This window comes from Echinops telfairi, unplaced genomic scaffold, assembly GCF_000313985.2.
Source record: "Echinops telfairi isolate 266 unplaced genomic scaffold, ASM31398v2 ScPeMD7_6;HRSCAF=24_1, whole genome shotgun sequence".
NCBI lineage: Eukaryota > Metazoa > Chordata > Mammalia > Afrosoricida > Tenrecidae > Echinops > Echinops telfairi.
In genome coordinates, this window is record NW_022103903.1 from 10,552,178 (window position 1) to 10,558,277 (window position 6,100).

At 41.5% G+C, this 6,100-nt stretch overlaps 1 pseudogene; it reads right to left on the minus strand.

Annotated features, from left to right (window-relative positions):
- Nucleotides 1-3,416: 3,416 nt before the first annotated feature.
- LOC101659311 lies at nt 3,417-3,925 on the minus strand (annotated as a pseudogene).
- Between the last annotated feature and the right edge of the window lie 2,175 nt (nt 3,926-6,100).

Genomic DNA, 6,100 nt, shown 5'->3' on the forward strand with positions numbered 1-6,100 from the left:
CTTTAAAACATTCTGCATAGGGGAAAGTTGAAAGGTTACAGAACAGATTACTTTCTCATTCAACAAATTTATGCACATTTTGTTTCATGACATTTGCTGTTTCCCCAATGTAGTAATACACTCCAACCTTCTCTCTTGGTTTCTTTTTAACATTCATTTTTCAGTCCACTCTACTTTTTAAAAAAAGCATTTCAGTCCTCTTCTCTTTACTTAAATCTCAGGAAAATAAGTTAATTCCCTTCCTTTTCCAAGGATAAACTCCCTTTGGTTCCTTCCTTCACAAATACATATATTCACAAGTATATATATTCATAGATAGGTAGATAGATAGATAGATAGACAGATAGATGATAGATAGATAGATAAGTAGATAGATAGGTAGATAGATAGGTAGATAGATAGATAGATAGATAGATAGATAGATAAATAGATAGATAGATAGATGGATAGACAGATAGACAGATAGATGGATAGATAGGCCCTAGGCGAAGGTTGCAAGCGTTCTTCAAGTCAGTTTGAAAAAAAAAGTGCTAGAATCTTCCCTTGTTACATTTGCACTGACTCCATTCTTGCTGCAATAAATAAACCTTAAGGTTCCTGACCATTTTGTGATTTTCTACATTTATAAAAAAATAAGAACAGAAATATTTATTACATCCAAAAGAATCTGAATTATTTAAACTGCTCCAAGTGGAGGGCAGATTGAAGTCTTAAAACAATGATTCCAGCTGCCAACGTGCAAGTGCCCTGTTTGAGTTGCTGCTTTGTGAAGGAGAAGGGGAGGAAGGACATCAAAAGAAGGCACTGAAGAAAAGCAGGTAGAGGGACTTCCGGCCGGGACTCATGGAGACTACAATATGGATGGACCACAGAAGGCTTTGGGCAAAATCTAAAGATTTTTTTACATTTTCCCATAATTTCAAGTTGATTCACTAGTTATAAGAGTGTACACACATTACCAGATATTCCAAGGCATAACAATGAGACCATATTTAAAATATCTTTAAAATAATTAACTTACTTTCTTTTTACAGTAGTGTTCTTGAAGTGTACTTTATGTTCACTGACAACACTTCCATTTTCACCATTTTACACGTCCCAGGACGAGGCAGTGCTTCATTCTGTTGGGCATAGTCACTATGGTTCAGAGCTGACTGTATGAGACTTAACAACACCTCGGTATAGTTTTATCGTCTGTTCCAAAATGATGGTATTGCGTTCTATAGTTCTTCATTGAGAATCACAAGATCAAAAGACCTTTCTCTGTCTCATACATTTCATCCACTCTGCATGGTTTAACAATTATAACTGTTTGTGTGTCTGTTCTATAAAAAGTTCAAAATTTACAAAAGGGAAAAAAGTAAGCTTGTTGACAAAAGAAAATAATCTGTGGAAAGCCAGGTCTTCTCAGAAAGTTATGCAAAGAAAGAACATTGTGAATATAGACATGTTCAACCCCAAGAATGAACTTGTTTTCTGCTATGGGAAGAGTGCGTTCAGACCAGGTGAGGTGTGTTGCCACTGCTGTGAGATGTCACTTCCGCCTCAGGGGGACCCTTCGCAAACAGAATGGAGCACTGATCAGTCCTGCAGCCACCTCACAATTATGCTTCTGTCCGGGCCCATTGTTGCAGCTACTGTGTCAATCCATCTTGTTCAGGGCCTTCCTATATTTCGTTGCCCCTCCACTTGACCAAGCACAACGGCCTTCTCCGAGGACTGACCCCTCGTTAAGACACATTTAACGTCCGGGAAGTCTCAGCATCCTGACTTCTAAGGCATTTTCCAGCTCTCGTTCTCCCAAGACAGATTTGTTTGTTCTTTTTCCAGACATGACACTTTCAATATTCTTCACCAGTCCCATAGTTCAAGAGCATTCATCTTCCCGTGTTCTGTGTCCCATGGTCAACGTCCAACTTGCCAACACATTTAGACCATGGGACATACCACAGCTTAGGGCAGGAGCGCCTTAGTCCTCAAAGTCATATCCTTAGATTTCTTTTTTTTTTCCAGTTAAAAAGAATTTTTATTAATCATTATAATATTTTCTATCTACTCAAATCTGTTGGTGGGGGGGTATAATTTTCTTTTTTTTAAATTTTTAATCGTTTTATTAGGGGGTCATACAACTCATCACAATTCATACATACATCAATTGTGTAAAGCACATTTGTACATTCATTGTCCTCATCATTGTCAAAACATTTGCTCTCCACTTAAGCCCACGGCATTAGGTCTTAATTTTCTCCCTCCCCAATCCCCCCTCCCTCATGAACCCTTGATAATTTATAAATTATTATTTTGTCATATCTTGCCCTGTCCGACGTCTCCCTTCACCCACTTTTCTGTTTTCTGTCGCCCAGGGAGGAGGTCACATGTAGATCCTTGTAATTGGTTCCCCCTTTCCTACCCACCCTCCCTCTACCCTGCCAGATCGCCATTCACACCACTGGTCCTGAAGGAATCATCTGCCTTGGATTCCCTGTGTTTCCAGTTCCTATCTGTACCAGTGTACAACATCTGGTCTAGCCAGACTTGCAAGGTAGAATTGGGATCATGATAGTGGGTGGGTGGGTGGGGGAAGCATTTAGGAACTAGAGGAAAGTTGTATTTTTCATCGTTGCTACATTGCACCCTGACTGGCTCATTTCCTCCCCGAAACCCTTTTGTAAGGGGATGTCCAGAGGCCTACAAATGGGCTTTGGGTCTCTACTCAGCACTGCCCCCCTTATTCAATATGGTAAGATTTTTTGTTCTGATGTTGCCTGATACCTGATCCCTTCAACAATTTGTGATCACACCAGCTGGTGTGCTTCTTCCATGTGGGCTGTGTTGCTTCTGAGCTAGATGGCCGCCTGTCCACCTTCAAGCCTCCAAGACCCAAGACGCTACCTTTTTTTTTTTCCAACTGTATTAGTCTCTTTATTCTTTTGATAATCTCTTCCATTTTTAGGTGATGAAATGCTTAAGGATCCTCTTCAGATGCTGGAACCACTAAAAACATGGTCACTCCCTTATTTAAACTCAAAATTAAGCCTTTGGATTCTTGTCTCTATTCGGATCCCTGAAGTTTGGCTGTAGCAGGCCTCTAGAGACAGCCTCACACTGCAGCGATCGATCTACACATGGCCATGGCTTCTCTAAGAGCGCTACAAGGTGAATTCAGTTTACTTATGGTCAACCAGGAGGCATTCTCAAGTGAGTTTAAAAGCATTTTATTTTTAGACAACCTACACGACATGTTTTATTTTTCCTAAAAAAAAAAAAAAGCCTCCGCTCCAAATAAATCAAGGTCAAAAGTAAATGAAGAGCTCACGATGACATCAGTTCTGTTTGTCTCAGTTCTGGTGTCGTGTAGATGCACAGCACAGCAGCTGGTTAGGATGAGAGGCTTTGGTCGTGAGTTGCCCAGCGTGTTAACATTCTTCCATCTCTAAGCCATCCTTAAAGAAGATCACATAAGGGGTCACAACATCTTCACAGTAGTCCAGACCAAGCATGCAATCTGGATTCATGTTCTCACCAATAAAGAACTGGTAGTTTTTGAAATTTGCAAGGATGTTCTTGATTTGTTCTGCAGCCCCTGTCTATAAAAGGCTTTACCCTTTCTGGTTTCTGTTCTTCAAGTTTGCCCTTGATTGATTTCATGTATTCTTTGATGTCCTTCTTTCAGACTTCTTTTGTGAAGCTGCAAGTGACGGTTCATGACAATATCAACACCAGTGACCACGGTGCTTTCTGCTGCATCACCATCGGGGCCTTCAGCTGAGGCATTACCACCAATGAGGGAGTCGTCGATGTTACCTTTGGCCCTACAGACCATCTTCCCCTCCACTTCCAGACACAGCCTGTCTGCCATCTCCCGGATCTTGTAGATGTCAGAGAAAATCTCATCATGGTTGATGAGGTCCTGGTAGATGATCATGATGGCAGCTGAAGGGAGACAGCGGAGGGGCTAGCTTAGGAGGACCCCAGCGCTCTGAGCGAGTGCGGTGTGGCCAGAGTGGCGCTCAGGGGGAGCGGGGAGCGGGCAGAAAGGGGACGCTATATCTTTTTCTAGCCGGGCACCATCACCTTTCTTCGCCACATTTGCTTATGCACCCATTTTTCTTCAGTGATCGTATCATGGAGGTGAGTACACGTACAACATTATATGATTTTTTTGTTCTTTTATGCCTGATAACAACGGGACCTACAGCTCCGGGGGGGTCATGGGAGAGGAGGAGGTGGGGAGAAAGGTAGTGGTGTTAACAAACCCAGGGACAAGGGAAAAACAAGTGATCCAAATCGATGGCAAGGAGGGTGTGGGAGGCCTGGTAGGGCATGGTCAAGGGTAATGTAACTAAGAGAAATTGCTGAAATCCTGGTGGGGACTGAGCATGATAGTGGGACAGGAGGAAAGTCAAAGGAAATAGAGGAAAGAGCTGGAAGGCAAAGGGCATTTATAGAGGTCTAGATAAAGACATGTACATATGCAAATATATTTATATATGAGGATGGGGATATAGATCTATGTGCATATATTTATAGGGTTAGTATTAAGATAGCAGAAGGATATTGGGCCTCCACTCAAGTACTCCCTCAATGCAAGAATACTTTCTTCTATTAAATTGGCATTCTATGATGCTCACCTTCTCGGCACACCCGCTGAAGACAAAGCATGTGAATAATCAAATGTGGTGAAGAAAGCTGATGGTACCTGAGTATCAAAAGATCTAGCGTCTGGGGTCTTAAAGGCTTGAGGTAAACAAGCAGCCATCTAGCTCAGAAGCAACAGAGCCCACATAGAAGAAGCACACCAGCCTGCGTGATCATGAGGTGCTGAAGGGATCAGACATCCTTACTTTTCAATCCTCTAAAGGATTCATATGCAACAGATACACCCAAAGCAATGTGTTGTTTGATATTTTGACTGGTGCTTCCCTCGGTATTGATTGTGCATCGAAGCATGACAAAGTCCTTGACAACTTTAGTATTTTCTCCATTTATCATGTTGTTACCTAATGGTCCAGTTGTGAGGATTGTAGTCTTCTTGACATTGAGTTGTAGTAAATACTGAAGGCTACCTTCCTTGTTCATCATCAGCAAGTGCTTCAAATTCTCCTTACTTCTAGCAAGGAGATTGTGTCATCTGCATATCACAGTGTGTTAATAAGCCTTCCTCCAGTCCTGCTGCCACATCCTTCTTCATATAATTTGGCCTTTCTGATGATTTGTTCAGCAAATTGATTAAGTATGGTGAAAGTATATAACCCCGATGTACATGTTTCCTGATTTTAAAAACATGCTGCATCCCCTTGATCTGTCTGCACAACAACCTCTTGATCCATGTACAAGTTACACATGAGCAAAACGAAATGTTCTGAAATTCCTATTCTTCCCAAGTCTACCCATAGTTTGCTGTGATCCACACAGTCAAATTCCTTTGTATAGTCCATAAAACCAAAGTCAACATTTTTTCTGGTAGTTTTTGCTTTCACCCATGATCAGTCTGACATTAGCAGCAAAATCCCTTGTTCCACATCTTCTCCATCCAACTGCACACTCTGGCAGCTCCCTGTCAATGCTGCTGGATAATCTTCAGTAAAACTTTGTTTTCATGTGATATTATTGATAGTGTTCAATAATTTGAGTATTTTATTGGATTACTTTCTTTTGAATGGGTACAAAAACAGATCTCTTCCAGCACATTTTCCAGGTAGCTGTCTATCAAATTTCCCGGCACAGATGAGGGAGTGCTGTCAGTGCTTTATCAGCTTATAGAAACATTGGAGAGTGGGTAGGAAAGAGGGAACCGATTACAAGGAACTATATGTGACCTCCTCCCTGGGGGACGGACAACCAAAAAGTGGGTGAAGGGAGATGTTGTACAGGGCAAGATATGACAAAATAATAATTTATAAATTATCAAGGGCTCATGAGGGAGCGTGGAGTGGGGAGGGAGGGGAAAAATGAGGACCTAATGCCAGGGGCTTAAGTGGAGAGGAAATGTTTTGAGGATGATGAGGGCAATGAATGTACAAATGCGCTTTACACAATTGAAGTGTGTATGGATTGTGCTAAGAGTTGTATGAGCACCTAATAAAATGATTTTAAAAAA